This window comes from Anopheles stephensi, chromosome 3 (genome assembly GCF_013141755.1).
Source record: "Anopheles stephensi strain Indian chromosome 3, UCI_ANSTEP_V1.0, whole genome shotgun sequence".
NCBI classification, from domain to species: domain Eukaryota; kingdom Metazoa; phylum Arthropoda; class Insecta; order Diptera; family Culicidae; genus Anopheles; species Anopheles stephensi.
Window position 1 is genome coordinate 21,551,403 of NC_050203.1, and position 19,050 is coordinate 21,570,452.

Consider the following 19,050-nt stretch of genomic DNA (forward strand, 5'->3'; position numbering starts at 1 on the left):
CGTACATTTTAAAAGAACAATTTACACACTGTGCCACACCGTACCGTCGGTAAATTGCTTAAGTGATGGCTTTTAATCCGGAAACGTTTTCGATCACGGTTTACTACAAGTTTACGGGTGTAAGCAATTGGACTAGTTATCGTACGGCGACAATACCAGAAAATTTTGCAACGATTTAATTTAACTTTACTAATCATATCAATACTTTGTTTCAGTGTATTTTTTTCTGTTTAAATTAGAAACAAAATAATTTAAAGTATTTCTTTTAAAAAGTTTACTAGAAACTAAGACTTGGAGATATGCATAGGGTTTGGTAAATTTACCGAAAGACCCATTTGACGTCTCCCTTTATTGGAGATCTCTTCAACGAGCTTCCTTCGTCTGGCCCTATTTGCCGAAATCTTTTACTCAAGATCGCCCGTTGTGGCCAAAGTTTGACCTATCTTTCAGTTTCAAGGTCTCAGTGCCTTCAAGAAATGTTGAATGCCAAGAATGTTGAAATGTTGAATCAAAGACAGATGAATGTCAATTACTCAACTTTCTCATGCTCCTATCTCATGCTTTTTTCATAGGGTGTCTAGAGTCATTTTCACGATCTTAGCACCCTGATCTCAGAAGCAACATGATTTTTAAAAAACTACTAAATACGGCAGATTGGGTTAGCATACAGCTGGTAGAACTTGCATTGGATTCCTGCATCTGTTTGGGAAACATACAATTGTAAAATACTACCCAAACTAGCCTCTGCGGATCTTCTTATCCAGGGAAGATTTAAGGATTTTGCTAGCTCTGAAAAAAAAGTAAGATTTAGACCATGCGACATTATCGTTTAAGAATTGATAAAGAACAAGTGGGAAGCCTCATTTGAGCAGTTCTTCCCAATATACTAGGTTAAAGCTAATAATTTAAATCAAAGTCCTATTATTCCTGATGAGCTCCTCCAAGTCCTTAATAATTTTGAAACTTTCCTTAGCCTTGTCTTACTCTGATCCCCCCATTTGAGTGATGTACTTTAAAATTGGAAACGCAAATCCATTAGCCATAAATATATTAACCATAATCGTCAAATTCCGTTTAGCTCAACCATACGCTCTTCAATCTTATCTTGTCTTGGCCGCCTTTTTCTCCATTCACCCTGTCGCTAGATAGAGCAACGGTTACGAATTTCTACGTACGCGCACAACGCAAACGCGTCATCCATTCTGGGAGGTGAGACAGCAGTGTCGCATCGCGCACTCACGACGTCAGCGAGATTTCTTCGACATTCCGCGCGCGCACTACACACTCATAATACACTGCCGAACGTCATTTTGTCGCAAGCCCACCGAACACGGTTGGACAATGAACTGCTGCTCATTGTACGTCAGATTACGCTGATAGCGGCGGATGTTACGATTACAGGTTGCAGCACTAGGCACACAAATATTACGTGAGAGCTCGTGTTACGGAGGGAGGAATCTAAGGTATTTTCAATGTATTTTTGATCATCAAAAATTCTGTCCCACTTTGATACCCAACAGAAGCAATTAAACGAGAATGGAAAGCTCACCAAAAATGAAACATTTCAAATTCATTTATCGCTTCCATTGCACATTGCTCAGATGGATGTATGCAAACACGTGGCAAAACAATCATTACAGAGTAAAATAAACATTATCATGGCATGGTTCGCGCGTGTGTTTTTTTTTTGTCCTCCACTCTCTCCTCAACAAAACCACAAACTCATATTGCATGCAGATAAATTGAACAGCTGTTAAAAACCACCGTCAACAATATGCACACGCTTGGTGAACGATGGCTGGGTGTGCTTGTGTGTTTTTGCTACCATTTTCCTCCAACAAAAATCACTCCGTATTCATGAGCCTTCAATATTTGATACGGTAGTCATGGCGATTAAAATGGCTCCATAGCACCGCAACCAGCAGCTGCAGACACACAGTTGCATATTGAAGGTTTAAGGTTTAAGGTTTCTCTACGTTCCGGTGCTATTTCGGCTTCGGGTTTGAAGGGTTTGGGGTTGAAAATAAATTCAATATTTTCATTCACCGGAATCGTACACACGAAATTGTTCCTTCAAAACGTGGAAAACAAGTTGATATTCCGCCAAGAAAAAAAAACCTGGCTTACATAATAAATTATTCGATCATGCATCTGTGTAGATAAACTTGTGCAAACTCGTTTAAAATTCTTTTCCCAGAATTCACCGGTTCACCAACATGGGGATGGAAAACACTGAAAGACCGACACACACACACACGGAGCATTATACTTTCGGCTTAAGCACAAAATAAAAATGCGCATCGAAACTCGGTACAGGCCAGGCCTTTCCACCTGCTCGAGAAGCATCTTAATCTGCAATAAAAAGCGAACCCAAGTGCATTTTGCACAGCAATCGCAACTAACTTCGTTTAGCTAGCAGTATTTTTTTTTTTCTTGTTTCTTCTGCGCTATGCATTTTCTCATCTCCTTCACCCGGCTATGCAGTTTTCGCAAACGTGCACAAATGAACATAGTATGTCTTAGCGGCCCAGCAAACCCGGGTACATCCACCCGGGTGATAAAAGAGTGCAAAAAAAAAGAAAACGAAAGAGACAGACAAGTATAAAGCGCACCGTATTCTACGGTCACGTATGCACGTTTCTGATACTAAAAATCCTCCGTACGTGCACATTCACTCGACCACGCCGGGGGTGTTCGGTTCTTGGCCTACAAAATTCTTCCATAAAGCTACGAGAATGCTGAACGAAGAACGTTATAATCCATCCGCAGGCAGCTTCTTTTTTTCTTCACCTTGCACCCAATACAAAACAATAAGTGAAGCGACTCGGAGCTTTCGTTATCTACTTCAACAGTTTTGCAATGCACAGTTGCAATTCTGAGTGAAAAATAATTCATCCGTAATGTACTTTCGATACAGAAATTGGTATTCCTTCAACCACAATGCGAGTTTAAGCTTCAAGCAAAGATGACTTCAGCGTACTCGCGCATTGGTCTCATTAGTTGAACTGTTGAACCCGCCGCGAGGGAGTTGAAAATTTGAATACATTTTCAACAGGCTCTCGTGAAAACTCGTTCGGCAAAGGCCTAGCGTAAGGTAGCAATCATATGCACGCAAAACCTCCACCAACCAGCGGTACACCGGGTTCGATAGCGGGTGCTTAAGCGATTCTTACGCGAGTGGTGACATCGTTAGTGAGCAGGGCGAAAAGATGGTTGGCGATGGAGACGCCTGGTAGCTGATGCAGGTTGGCCTGGTTTCGATTTTCTATCCGGCCTCGCAGCATCGCTCCCATCGAATCGAAGGAATGAAGCAAAAAAACTGGAGACTGGGAAAACTACCCCCAAACTCATCCCGTTTTCCACTCGGTACTCAACATTCGCACCCTGCCCTCCCCTTTTCCAAAAAACACTTGAACCACCCATCCCGACAAACGGTTCACCGAGCGAAGAAGCTTTCCTGGAGGCATGAACGTTTCCACGGCTTCTACCAACCAGAGCACACGGTTTGAACGAAAGAAAAGTTCCTGCTTTCGGTTACGGTGCGGTTAAAGGCTTCTAGAATTCGTCTTCGGTTAGAAGATGCCGTCCTCATGACCTTGTTATCATCGACGACGGGCAGGATGCTTGTGTGGTGTTTCAGAAGAACGTTATGTCTTCAAGCTTGGTTCTGCTTGGTGCGTAAGCATAGGGCGAGAGAGTGAGACAGCTCTCGCACAGGCACAGGAGAGCAGGCTCATTTGTACCCTCCACCCCATAAAACCGTCTTCGATTGGTGCTTAATTGCTGGAGTGATAATGAAATTTACGTTAGAATTTGTCCTCATTTTTCCTGCCTGAGACATGCTCTAGTTCCGACTGTTCCGTTCGTAGCATGGTATTAAAAACTAAAATCAAGAAGCACCAGGCGTCTCCATTGCTCGAAGCACGATGATGACGACAACGGCGGATATTATGGTTTGATGATGAAGTGAAGCACGGACTTAAGCTTATTCACTTGATTTATGGTTTGGAACGGTACCGAAGCGAGCTCAGATCGCACACAACCACAACGTGGGCGGTCCATGTCTCAACATTCCAACATGAGCCCGGCGAGCGCGGTGAAGGAGTCAGTCGTCATGTGAGTAATTGTTCAGTGAGTCGCTTTCGTAAGCCATATTTTACAGTGTCGTGAAGAAGATGTATGTGATTTAATTCCGCGAATTAAATACACTGTAACTAACTAGCCCATAATCGATTTCAGTGCTTCGCTAACTAGCCTGCCTAACTTCAGCTACAAACTACTTGCGAGAATGCAGGCAAAAAGAAACTTCTTCCCCAACACAAACCGCCGTGAGTTAACGGTGGCGGTTAGATAACTACTCCACGCGGTAAGCAAACACCTCCATCAATCGTGTGTGTATCTCTATGCGTGTGTGTGTGTTAATGTTTAACTTTATCCCGACGAAAATCGCATATTATCCCTGTCTTTTCTGACTTCGTCAGCGCTAGACTGCCCGTCACCACCACCTGAGACCCCAAACACGTGAGAGCATATTTGGAATTAATTATTACCACCGTCGCCTTCGGGCCGAGAACCGGCCTTCGCTCGAGTACGCCAAAACTTTTCGGCGTTGCTATCTGAAACAGTAGTTACACCGTGCCGAAGAATAGCATCCGCGGTGAATGCCGACGGAATGGATGCTGCTTTATCTTTGCGAAATTACCTGCCCACTTGGATGATCCGCCCCAATCCCCTTGGCCGTCTTTTGCAGCTGATTTGCCACCAAGCGGCAAAAGATACCGACGCTACGACGCAACATACTTGTGGTTTTTGGCGCTCATCCTCGTGCAGCGAAACCCCGGCAGACGATGCTGGAAATTTCTGACATTTCGAGCGAAAACTTTCAAAACCATTTCCGCCATCAGTACGCGGGCGCACGGTTTTATGTGCCAAGCGTCCCGCGTACAGCCATAAATTCCACTGCCAATCGAAAAATCGATACTATCGAAAAGTTTCGCCGTGAATGGTCGCGCGTGCGGCAAAGCACGGAGAGAAGCATATTTTAAAAGCACCGAATGTACCGAGTCGCTTTCGGTCATACACACACACACACACCTTCCGGAACTAAGTATTGCAGCGTTCCTTGTTCGAACGATTGATGATGATAATGATGATATTGCACTGTTCCCCTATAAGAGGGGCGAGAGAAATAATTTAAAATGTAAAACTATTAATTTCCATCTTAATCCGCCATCCCGCGGGCGATGAAACACGTTAGCCTCGTCAGGCGAAATGGTGTGTCATTAATATGCAATTATTTCTCCCCTCTGCCTCGCGCCCCATTTTTGTGCTAGGAATATGCTCCCATACTGGACGAGACAGAGAGCATAAAGGACACAACTGCAAAATTCGATAAACCACCCGCTGCAAGGCATCCATCGTTAATTAAATTTCACTTCAAACATAGAACGTACCGTCGGCACGGCGGGAAAATTGAAAAACGTAACACTATTTGTGGTAGTGCTTCTGTTATTAAATAAAATTGTGTGTGCAAAAAACTTCCTCACTCGATAGGTTCGTTATTATATTACCTACAGCGGCTGTGCTGCATAAATGAGAGCAAACAACTACAATGCCGGCTATTGAGCCAACGATACATATTTATCCTACCATTTGATCGTGATGATGAGTGAAGATGATATTTAATGTAGCATGATGAACCTTCAGCAGCACTATCAGGTGTGTTGGATCGCAGAAATCCGACGATGCAACCGTAAATCAATACCTACGCTTGTTTTGCTGCAAATTTGTTGCTGTTTGCACCGTCTTATAGCTACGGAAACGATAAAACCGTGGCATAACACTCGAGGAAAATTTTTTTCCGACGGATATTCAGAGTCTAATATCTCCGCGACGGAAGAGTAGAAGCTGGATTAGCTTGAGAACTTCCATAAATCTTCCAGCAGCATCAACATGTCCCCACGAGCCGTGTGGGATGTGAGTCATACGAAAGTCATTCAAAAACATCGTCCCACGACGAAAGATGATACGTTTATATAAACAGCATCGTGCGCTGATCAGGTTCGCCGAGCTCAGTGCAGTGCAGTGGGTTGTAAGGAGAACTGCTTTTATATTCACAATATTCATGGTTGAGGGTTTTTACTTTTCACCACGCTTAAAGCAAGCTTTTTTGAGTATCGAAAACAAAAGTTAAAGCAAACGAGCTGAATTGTCTTTGATTAACGAGTATCCCTGATTAATTTCATTCCCGAAGCACCTAAAGAAGAAACTCGATATATCGTTACTTCAGCTAAGCTTCCTTCTAGGCATTGGTTTGCGGTATGGTGAACGAACAACTGAAACCTACGTAAATATACAAGACCAAAACACATAGGACTGAAGCTGTTTGGAACACAGGACACAAGTAAATTTAAATCGTAAATTTAATTTACTTGCCACTCCAGTCATTGAGCATAGAGACTTCATCCATCTCTTAGTGTTTTCAATAATAATTTTTAAGAATGGACTTTCATAAAAAAGTACCTCTCATTTCGTTTCCCAAAAATGGTTCCTCAGGCTAGTGTGATTGCTCGGTTTGGTTGTACGACCAAAATTTAATTTGTTTGATTATGGTCGTGCAAGCACAACTGTTATCCTACCTTATTAAAAAGTTTGTACGATTAGTCGTATATCGAACCAGACAACCCTAATTTATTGCAAAATAGTAATGTCATCGTCAACAGCACGAATGCTAATGTTGATATATTGGAATGAATGGTTGAAATGACTATCACTCCCAGCCTGGGTTCAAATCTCATTCATACGTGTAGAAGAACACTTTTTAGAGGTACAAGTTGGTGCAAGTCTTCTTCTGCATTTTTCGTGGCGCTTCCTCGAAAAGCCTTGACTTGCCACTTCCTGTGGCTTGATATTTTACTCGTATGTTGATAATCGGTATGGCGATCTGTTCCACTCGTTTGAAGAACGGGAAAGATATCGCCTTGGCCAAATAACCTCCTCGGGCACAACTTAAAGAGCAAAAATAGGATCCATTCCATATCAAAGACATAATTCGATTCTGAAAAACATTCTACGTAGACAAGTCTTCTCAAATAGGTCGTATGCACCCAATTTTGATTCTCAAATCATCATTCTCTTCTATTTTCATCATTGATTGCTGTTTAACCACGTTCTGTGCTTCTGTCTAGATTCACTCCAGCTCACTTTAACTGCGATTGCGGTACAAGATTAAACCAAAACGCTCAACTGTCCGCAGGTGTTGTTGCACACAGGCGCGCGCGCGTAAGCTTGATGCGTGAATTAATTTGTCTCTTCCACTTCCTCTTGGTTGCAAAACCACAACCTCTCCGCCACTCAACCCCATACTCGCATTCACTTCGATCAATAGCGTCAATTATTCAATCGTTTCTCATTGAACGACATGGTCCGGTGCCGTGCTATCCCTATCCATTACGACCCCGTTTATTGATGCTGTCGTTCGCTTTACTACTCGCACAAATATGGTCATCTCGCGCGGTAAAGGTCGCGTGCGACGACTTTTGCACTCGGACACGATCATCACACCGGCGACGACGACAATAATGGCGACAGAAATCCATCTATCTGCCGTCTCATCAACGAGCGACACCAAGCAGCAGCAGCAGCAGCAGCAAAAAAGCCGCTTCCCTCCCATACCTAAGCGAATGACTGCTGCGGACCCTGGGGTCCGAAAATTATATGCAATTGTGGCGCAGTCATTACTGGCTGTCGTGCTGGGTACGGGCGATCGTCACAGCCATTTTTTCTTCTCGCGCCCGGTGTATTTCGCTCACGTAACAGTGTAGTGCAGTGCGACGGCTTGCAGCTGGAGCTGTGCATTACACTCGCACGATGAATAATGAACCGAAGACGATCGCTCATTGGCGTACGGTTGCCACTTTACTGTGCATAGTTGTTTGTGTCCAGCGAAAAACAAAAAAAAAAACAGCAACTCGCCTACGCTTGTGCATCTCTCATCTCATCTCATTGTTAGTTCGGGACGGTTTTTGTTCGAAAAAGCGATGCGCAGTTCGAAAACTTAAATGGATATTTATGGCAAGGTATAATCTCGCCACTTAACACACCCTGTCCGTTAAACGTGACGATTGTAAAATATTGAAGTGTGCTTATACAGCTATTAAAAAGGCCGTTTGGTTTGCTTTTTGTCTCTAAATTGGAATACATAAACTTAATCTTGAACTTCAATAAATTAATGTTTTCTGGAAGCAAATACATAGTTAGCAAACACTTTACGTTCAAGTGGAAAGAAGAGGCAGCGTAAAGAAGTTGTGTTTTCTTAGTTGAATTTTCGACATTTTCATTACAACCCTAACATCAGCTTCCCGAAACCATAAATCACAAAGTGATGCACAAATATTGACACAATACTTGCGTGCTAACACATTTGAAGAACGGTTGAAGCTAACAGCCGTCGATCGTTGACTGCCGCATACACTTACGAGCTTGTCTTTCGGTGACTTACCTGTAACGAAAAGAAAGAGAAGGAAAACAAATTTAAAAAAAACCGACAGACGATAAAAAATGATTCAAAGAAAAAACACCGGAAAGCAATCGCAAGGAATGTGGTACCCAATCAAAACAGTGGCATGTTTGTGCAAGATGGATACTGAAACAAAACTCCAACGATCGCGTCGCCAGTAAACAGCAGCTGTTTAACAAATTTGAACAACTGCTGGCCGGGTTGAGATGGTTCGAAAAGTATACACAAAAAAAAACAAACCATACAACCAACACCCATTGGGAATGGACGGCTTGGAGGAATATTTGTGTGTGTGTTGAAAAAATAAGCGACAGATGCAGCAATGAATGCGCGGCATGTGTCAAACTATTACAGCAGCAACAAGTAATCATTTCTCTCCATTCCCCCTGGTTTTGTGTGCTCGTGGCGTAAGAATTTTAAGAATTTTACCACTTTTCGAACGATGGCATACAACCGAGCATTGTCGAGCCGAGACATGTTTTACGAATGTCATCATAAGGTATTTGAAGTCATAGGGAGATGGAGCTACTGCTCGCGTTGTACAGCCGACAGTAACAGGTGTTTTCGGCTGACAGTAACAATCGTCGGAGTTGTTGTGAGCTTGCAGCGAGACCCCGAGAGTATCCACCATAATCACCATCATCATCTGACGGCTCGTGTCAAAGATTTCCGGCCACGCTTATAAAGGCCCCTTTTGTGTAGATTACGCTAACCGGTTGACACGTTCTGACGACGGGTGTTTTTTCCCTTGGTTTAATGACAGCTTCAGATTAGTTGGTTTTTATAGTTGTCAGAGCCATAAAATTTTGTGTTTTTGTGGTTGAACTAGATGCAAAAGGAAAAATGGATCGGATTCTGTTATGAAACTGAAGATATGTTATTCTTTCAAAAGATCTGTCTATGACTTTCTAGATTTAGCTATAGCCTGACAGTATTGCTATGTCTATGAAACTAGTGAATGAAGAAAATATATAAGCAGCTTGCTATATATGGTTTAACGATTATTTAAATCAACAGAAATCAGGAGTATGTCTAGCCCTTTAATTTCCTAATTCCAAGCCTTAAATTGTCGGTGGATGCAATAGTCTCGTAGAGCCTCAAAAGCTGGTCCTGTCGTTTTTGCTATAACAGTAACCTGTACAGTATAACAGTATAACTGTACAGTATAGTTAGTTATCCAAGATTTTATAAAAGATGTAGGATCTTATGTAGATGTAGAAGTAGAGGTTACGGAATTCTTCCAGAAACACAAATATCCCACAAAGATATGCGAAACATAAGCAACAGACACTTCCTTCTTAAAGTACCCTGTAACAGCGGCGATTTTCCCGCCAGCCAAATGTAACTCCACCAGGAATAACATAATTTCTATTCAAAGGAATATTATCATTCCTTCCATTTCTTTCCGGTCCAAACCGAACCATATGGCGCGAATAAACTTCACCTGCCAACCCAATGCCGTTGGACGCCCGATGTCAACAGGTTTCACCGGCAAAATTCACCTCCACAACCACTAGCGAACTTTAACAAGCAAAAAAAAAACGCACAAACTATAGCAAAAATAACCCAAGGCATCGAGGAAGCCATAATCTTCGGTCGTAATAGGCAACCCTTAAGAGTGTCTTACAGCCCTTACTGCCACACCACACCACAGTGGCAGTCTCACGGCTCGTAATAAAACCGAGTTGCTTAAGCCCGAGACCCCGAGAACCCGCGGTGTGTGCGCACAGCAGCACCAGGTGTGTGGTTCAATTTCACACCATCGAAAGCATGCATATGGCCACCGATAACTGCCACACTCCACGGCCAAAGATAATGGTTGGAGGTTGAAAACTGCAGCCAGGGCCTTCCCTGGCCTCCTTCACCGCTTAATCACCGGTGTCTTTTGCGGGTGTGTATGTGTTTTTGTACAAACACAGAGTTGTTACAGGGTTTTTTTTTTAGTGTGACAACCGCCCGACCCCACCAGGGCCAGGCACTGAGGTAGAAACTTTGCTAATGATTCATCAGAAAATTTAGCTTAATAACCCCTTACTCTTTATGCCCTTTTGTGTTAAAGTTTTGCCAGGCCAGGCCACCGCCCGCTAGTTGCTTTTTAGCACCACTTCGGGGGTGATGGCGAAGTTGACTGGCGTACCATTACCGACTGCAATCGCACACTGGTTCTCGGCTTAGCGTTAAGTGCAGTTTATGACATTCAACCCACCGCATCGAAACTTCCTCAGGTGCAGGTCCTGGCACACAAGCTCACTAGCTTCACCCGCACGTTTGAGCACGTTTTGCGCTTAACTCGGCTTGAGCTATCTTTATTGCAAATGCCGAAGCTATTCGTACAGCCTTCCTGGCGTTCGGTGTCGCTATTGTTCATATGCATTTGCAGATGATGCCCCAGCTGGGAACTTTATTTTGAAAGTAGCTATCAACTTAAGGGAAGCGAGAGCATTAAAGGTCTGAAGATAGACATTGAGTTCAAAAAAAGGCTTACTATTTTATCGAGACAGCTGTTTCAGATGTTAAATTGAGTCTTTGGGAATAGCTAGAAATTTATTGATCAAGATTCAGAAGAGGTATTCACCAAGTAAAGCAAACTCTCCTATATCAAAACATCAACCTATTTCTATCGAATTCCATTCCATCTTTAATCGAGGTCTGTCGCCATCCATTGTCGTCACTCCGCTTCAACACACACCCCTACAGAGCCCTTGTAGTATCAGTATTGCTCAACGAATCAAACTGATGCTTCACGATCGTGATCACAATGCTGATCATCTGCTGCTTAAGGCAATATACTTGCGTACTCTTGTTCCAAGGCGTAAGCGATCTCCAGCTCCGAGCAAGAGGTAAAAGATAAAGCAGCAACGAGCACCGAGCGGCTCAAGTGAACACTTGCATAAAACTATGATCAACAGCAAATCCCTTCATCGGTGCACCCGCTCCACTGTCCCTCGAACAGCTCGGGCCGCCAATCTACGCACGCTTATGTGTGTTGCAAAAACCCGTCTATCTTCATCAAGCACAATAAACACTTATCAATTGCATTCCTCAATCAACCTGTCCTACTTTATCTCCATTTATCTTGACACACACACACGCACACGCACAAGCCACGGACGGGTGTGCCCTTCGCTGGATGGATTGTGGGGCGGCGGGCGGCTGGGCGGTGCGTTAAAGCACATTTTTACACGAAGCAGTGGCCGCAGCAGCAGCGAAATCACTACTTATGCATGTGTACACACGCACATGGTATGGAAATGGAGTAGAGTGGCCAGCGTATTGGTCAAAGGTTGGCTGCTGGTTGGTAGAATTGGAAAATAAGAACAAAACCGTCGAGTGTATGATTAAGGGCTCGAGGACAATTTTATCGTTGCGGTTCGGTTGCCTAACGTACTGCTAATTTACTGCCAGGGTATGACGTATTTGCTGACGACTTATGAGGCTATGGGCACAATCAATTTCAGCAGTATCCATCTTTAAATTTGTTTCGCTAGACAAATATTTAACAAAACAATCTCATTCAGCACGGAAATTATTCCGGACATCACGATTGGACATGTCTAGACATATAATTGTTAAAGGCAGGCAGGAATGCACTATCACGCGGCAACACGTTTTCTCTTTGCACGTTTCTCATAATGAATAATCGTCGATCGGCGTTGGCAAGAATGCATCCTCTGTCTGGGGTCGTATCCAACAGTAAACTAAGCCATTCTTTGCGTTTTAAAACTATTTTTCATTTTTTTATCTTTTTTTAATTTGCGACGGTGGGGCTGGTTTCGCACGGCAGGGCCTGGGTTCAAATCCCATCCGAACCATTCCCCCGTAATGAAGGCTGACTTTCTAAATACGTGGTATCAATAAATTTTGTAAGCCTAATCTAGGAACAGATGGGCATGACTTAGGAAGTCGTTAGGTATAAGAAAGAAGAAGGATCCAACTGTTTAAGTGAACAATAAAAAGCCAACAGGCAGATTTAAAAAAATCTCTTACGTTACCAACTGAAAACCCCAATCGGCGATTAATTATGAGATTATATTTTATTATAGCATTGAAGTGCTTGCTCGACAGTTTTTCTTGAAGAAAATATATTTCTTAATAATATATACTCTAAATATATACTCTAAAAAAAGTAAACAAACAATTATGTCCATGTTAAGTATGGCAAAAACTTTTCTAAAATATTTATTATCTTCAAGGAATAATTCAGATGACTTTGTAAATCACGAGCAATCAAAACCCTAATTGTGAGCCAACTTCATTAAAATTGCACAGCCAAAGCAAGAGAAGGAGATGAAATGCTGCAATCACAACAAACCCCAACTTTGCAATCCAACAAAATAATTAACAAATTTCATGCGAAACCCAAAACAAACAACAGCTTGGGGTGTGTCGCCGATGTGCTTGAAACAGACGTGCCTCCAGCCCGACATAGATGGTGGTGCTACTGCGCAGCAAATAACTTTCAGACGCAGGCAAGCTCATCCACCACAATTAAATAGCCGGAAGAGGCCGGAATGTCCACCAACAAAGCATCAACTCCATGCATACATCCGTGGAATGTCACCGGCTCAAGCAAAACGGATTGCGGAATTAAAATTGACACAGAAACCGACCGAACTACCGTACCGGTCCATACCGACAGATATCGCCGACGACGACGGCGATAGCCGCAGTCGCTGTCGCGAAAATAGTAGCATCGTACAAACACGCGGCTATGCGGCGACCGTAATTGAGCTATGCCTCTTGTACGCGCCTGCCCTTTCTTTTTGCCGTACGATGTTACGACAGCCGTTCCCGCCCACCACCACAACCCCCCCAACTTGTCCCAATTCTAGCACGTGGAGTAACGCTCTAGAGTGGAGCTTAGAAATCGTCGGCAGTGTTGTCGGTGGCGACGTCGGCACATATCTTTATTGGTACTGATCACTCATCCCGCACCTATCTACCTACCAGCCAGCAAACGAGACTTTATGGACAGCACGCTCGCACACACACGCACACGCTGGGTGTCGTAAAATCAACAATTTAATTTGAATCGCATACCGTACGAGTAACCGGCGGCGCATAAAGTAATGGAACGAGTGGATCGTTCAACCGATTGCGACAAACAGCGGGATACCATGAGCATCGAACATTCTGTAAACGTGGTGTTGATAGTGCCGGTTGGATGGGTCGGCCGCAACCGGACACAAGCTCACGTGATTTTGAATAAGAAATATCGCGTGTTTGGTTGAGGCAGAAGAATTTTTCTACTAAATGTGTTATGCTAAACGAAATATTAACTCACATACAGAAGCAAAATTCTGCCTTCCATCAGCCAAGATCACTCAAGATCGTGGTTTGAAATTCAATTGGTCCGACCATCCATAACGAGTGCGGAATATTCCTGTCCATAGAAAATCAAAAAAATATTTGCAATCAGCTTCCTGCTTTCTACAGGGTTCCCAAAATAAACAAGAGCAGGGTTACCGAAATCAGCTAGTAATGTCCCAGTCCGTTTTAGACTCTGTTCAAGATGACTTGTACTGTCCACCTAATTTCGAGCAGACTCGAGAAAGTGCAACAAACTTCACTTATATCTGTAAATTGTTCACTTCATGCTGAGCTGTGTCCAGATGTATAGAGAGAGTTGTTGAACTCGTAGAAACCTCTGGAACAAACAACTAACAAACAACTATAATAAATCAATCCCCCTCAATTAAAAATCGATGCAGAAAAAGAGGCAGTTCAACCAATTTAATAAATAGCTTGTGTTCTAAAAATAGCACAAGATTCAAGTGCTATTTTAGACCATTTCTCACAATTGAAACTATCGACCATTGATAAGAAATAATAATTGTGTGAGAGCTAACACACAAAAACCTTGCATGGAGATCTATTCAATATCATTGAGCTTGACACTAGTTCAAGTGGGAGATAACAAAGCAATCAAAAGTTTGATGGATGAAAAAACTAAACGCATGCTTTGGAAGTTGAGAGTTTTGTTTTTGAGTAATTAGTCATCTATTTACCTTAAAAATATAAGGAGAAAATATGGATGCGAAACATGTATTTTCTGAAGCATATTAACATTTGAGGAACCATTAAACTTATCCTACCTTTTAAGATATATATTAGTCTTCTAATCAGCTTTTACCTTAAGTATTTGTAAGCCAATTTCTGCCTCCGAGAAAAAAAACTCCACCATTAACACATGTACTACCTAGCACCTTTCGAGCACGTAAGTAAAAACCCCTGCGAAGGGAATCCAATCTCCAGTGGGGAAGAAAACAAATCAAACGAAAGATAAAAAAAAGGAACGCTACCACCGTCATAAGCCGTCCCTAACCTCTACCGGCCCAGTTCAGGCCCTCTCTGAAGCGTCACTTATCGCTCGGGATGACGAGAGACCGCACGAGTGACCGTAATCGGTTGATTGAGGTGTTGATTCCACAAACGAGGTGTCCAATGCTCCGACCGACGGCAGAGGTGTGGACACGCGTACTCGGACCACCGTTACCGACAGACATTGGTGATTTTGATAACACCAAATCTCGCCACTAGGGCCGCCCTTCCCACAATTCTGCCCGGTCGGTGCTTAACTTTGTGCTAATCTTGAGCGCAATATCAATGGAATTGAATGGCCAACGCAGGCTAGAAGGCTTCCTTTCAATAGGCGTTCCAACGACGGATGCTTACTCTAAAAGTAAACAACCTTGAATTGAGTGTTTTGTGTAGAGCAGAAGAATTTAAATTTAACCAACAACTTACACTCCAGAAGTAGCAATACTACACGCCGTCCGCTCTTAACTTCCAAACAATCGGTCAGTCATGTTGACTGCGGTATAAACAAATTGGGTCACGTTTAAAACACGTGCCCCTAGCCACCCGACCAGTGGCCTTGTGGGCGTAATCTTTGCGGTCACGAAATTGCCAAACATCATCAGCCGCACCTGGCAGACGACGACGATGAAGTTGGGCCCGTCAACCGCTCCAGCTTGTGCGGGTCCACCCTCGACACATCGATCAACACAGTTAGCAGGAGCGCGCCATGGGTTCTGCATTTCGTACGCCCACCAACCCATTCACTCACGCACAGTAACCGCGAATAGGATTGAAAGTCTTATCTAAGACAGCATAATTGAAAAAAGACGGAACGCAACAACACTCACACACACTCAGATACAAAACGCAAGAAACTGAGCCACTCCGTTCTGTTGTGGCGTGTAATAAAGCTTGGCCAGCGCTGTAACAACAACAAAAAGCAAAACACCACCCGGCCCGGTCAACCCCTCGGGAGGAGGGGATCTCATCAACGGTGGTAGGTAATTAACACCGGAACACCGATGATAACGTGATAAGTTTGGAGTGGACGCACGAAGTGTGCAGGAAATGCTATCGAACTGCGTCCTCGTGGGTCCTCGTGCTCGAACTGCAAGCCCGGTAGGAGTCTTGTTTATTTTTTCAGGTAGGATTTATCAATTCTTTTGCTGCGTGACGCACTCGAATGGGTAGTGGAGTCTTGATGTGTTAACTGTACAAAATGAATAGTTTAGGATAGTTTTTCTTTTAACTATTTCCCTTATCTCAAACACATTTAATTTCTTGGATATTCTTTAAATACTATTGTTAACCATTCTTATTTACAAAATTTACAGATAAGACCAGTTATATTGAAAAGTGTTGTTTGTAAGATCACTTAAAAATTTTACTAACGTTGATAAGGGCTCTCTCTCTTTCAAAAAAATATAGTGTTTTTCACGTAATAAAAAAAATCGGTCCGGTGACTAAGGGAACTGTGGAATCAGGCTTTAGAGGGCAGACCGGAGTTCAAATCTCATTAGGACCATCTTCCCGTAGCTTGAACCGACCATCCAACCACATGGTATGTCTTAGTCTAGTAAGCAAGAAATAACAGTCATGGCCTAAGAGTATAAGGTCGTTAACCCAACAAGAGGAAGCACTAAATATACTCTTTTGATAAATAAATAAAAGGTTAAATATAAATGAAAAAAGTACTAAAAGTTAATTGTAACCATCAATTTACAAAAACAGAATGCAGAAAATATTTTGATTTCGTATACGAGCAAATCTGTGGGTAATGACCCCAATATTCCATAAAGTGCCTTTTTAATTTTACTTAATTCTAAAATTATAGCAAGAAATCTCACTGTGTTATCTTACACTGTAAAAGATTCTAAAGAACAGTAAAAAAAATCTATTAAAAAATTAATGCGATTTATTATGTCACCCTCTTTTTTAACCGCTCAAATCTCCAGTCCGATAAGTAAACGGTCATCCCATCATAGGTCGGACATTTCTTATCGCGTAACATACATTTCGGCTGCCCGGTTTCTTTGAAGCTATGCTACAAACGGAGAAACGGGGAACCGATTGGAACGCAACGATCGGTCGTCTCGATTTGTTGTGTAAACAACTAAAGGCACTCTAATCTGTTGCTCATCCCCGTAGTGAGCTTCACCAGCGCGATGATGAGGAGGATGATGATGATTATACCGCTCGTGAGACGTAGCAGTGCGAAATGTCAGATAAATGGAAGCACGACATTCTTATCATTACTAGTTGGCCTTATTGTAGCTCCGATACTTTCGGTCATTATCTACACGAACAGGCACGTTAAGGTGGATTTGTTTTGTTGTTTTCTTCTCTTTCCGCTCGGTAATCAACCGACAGTAGACGAAGCGTAGCGTGCACTAATCAGACATCGTTTGCGACACTATGTCTGTTGCGAAAGTAACAGAATTGAACTCTACTATTTACAAGATAAGATGTTTTTCTCTGATGTGAAGAAGGTCTTTACTTTTTACTTAACTGATTTTTTAAATTTTAATTTTTTCCACAATTTAAACATATTCTAAATAGAAAAAATATTGTAATAAAATTATATATTTAAAAGCTAATAACAATCCGCTACCGATAAAACGCAACGCACTAGACACGAGCAGACACTTCAGCTCCTCCAATACGGGGTGTATCGATTTCGCTCCCTAAATCTCAACCCATGGAGCGGCTTAAATGCACCACTTCAACGACACACACACACACGCCCAAGCCTGGCTGCATCGACCGTCCACCGCTTGCCATTATTGCTAAATCCCACGCTACGGCCAAACCTTCGCCGAACCTGCTCGGAATCTCTCTGATGGATGTTTACCGCGAACAAACATGGTTTCCCGCCACTTCGCAGCAGCAGCAGCAGCAGCCAGCTTGACCAGTTTCTGCCTCAAGTGTCCGCTACCAGTTTGATCGTGGCTTAAGGAACACGGGCAAGTGGCCACAAACGGTGGTGACCGGGCACGCTAGCCGGCTATGGTCGATGTTGAATCATTTATTAGACTTTCTTATCGCCTCTTAACCAGTCCACACCAGTGCACTTTGGTGAACTATGTGCTGCGTTGAACCTCCCATCTGAGGTTAAAGCGCTTGTGTGTGTATGTTTGTGCTTAGGTCAATTCTTTTCCCTAACCACCTCTCTCTCTACCACCCTCTCCACGATCAATCACCCTTGTCCCCTGCATCGAAACCGTATACAGTAGTGCGTGCGGTGGACTATCAATCCCACCAGCATGACTCTAACGGGCATGACTCGTTTGCGAAGGTGATAGAAATTTATGTCACTTTGACAACCATCAGCTCCGCTCTGTCAGCCGATAAGGGGGGTTCGTAAAAGGGTCACTGGGAAAAGAAGGGTGAAGAAGTAACCTAACAAACAACAACGCAACAGGTGCAGTTTGCATCATGTGTGTATGCGTGTGTACGGGACGTTGCCTACATAAACAAACACAACCAGAAAACAAACAAAAGTTCGAACGCACGCGAGCCGGTTTTTCGTAGCGAACCCGACCAAGACTTGGAATTACAAAATCAAACCCCGTCGGCTAACTACCCTTAATGTTGTCATCCCTCCCTTCACCCATTTTTCCCCTTTTTTGCCCCTCCTTTGCTCTAACCCATTACACCATTGCACAAGATCGATCGAGCGATGAGGGCCGGGAGGTTCAGTTTGTTTACTAAACTATAAATAATTACACTTACGAGACGGCATAAAGGATCGTACAGCGTGCACGGATACACCGGATTCGACGGTGTAACGATCTTTACCCGCTGGGGCGAAAAGATGATCGTGACTTTTCTTATCCAGCTGGTTTTCCAAAACCCCACCACCCCGAGCAGACCAGCTATCCATCCGTTTTACGATGCGGAAAATGAGCATCGGGCGTAGTAGGGAAACGATTTAGCGGTGGAAATTCTCATCAAAATGCGCTATTTTCACACCGTGTTATTACTCAATATTTCAACCGCTCTGTGAGGAATGAACTTTTTTCCAGAGGGAGGATCTGATAGAGCTAGCGCTAGCTGTTGTATCAAGAAAGTTAAGCAAGGTTGTAAATCGGGCCAAGAAAATATTGAATATCCATGGGTATTGCAGGGTTTTGCAGCTCAGTTTTCCTTTCCGTAAACGGCTACTTCTACATCCCACGGATAGTTCGTTTCCGTGAATTTTTTTTTTTTATTTATTAACTATCCACATTACT

At 43.1% G+C, this 19,050-nt stretch overlaps 1 protein-coding gene across 10 annotated transcripts in view; it reads right to left on the reverse strand.

The window, feature by feature from the left end:
- The window catches only part of LOC118512880, a 157,071-nt gene that overhangs the window by 89,602 nt on the left and 48,419 nt on the right, over positions 1-19,050 (reverse strand). The gene's annotated exons all lie outside the window — the stretch shown is intronic.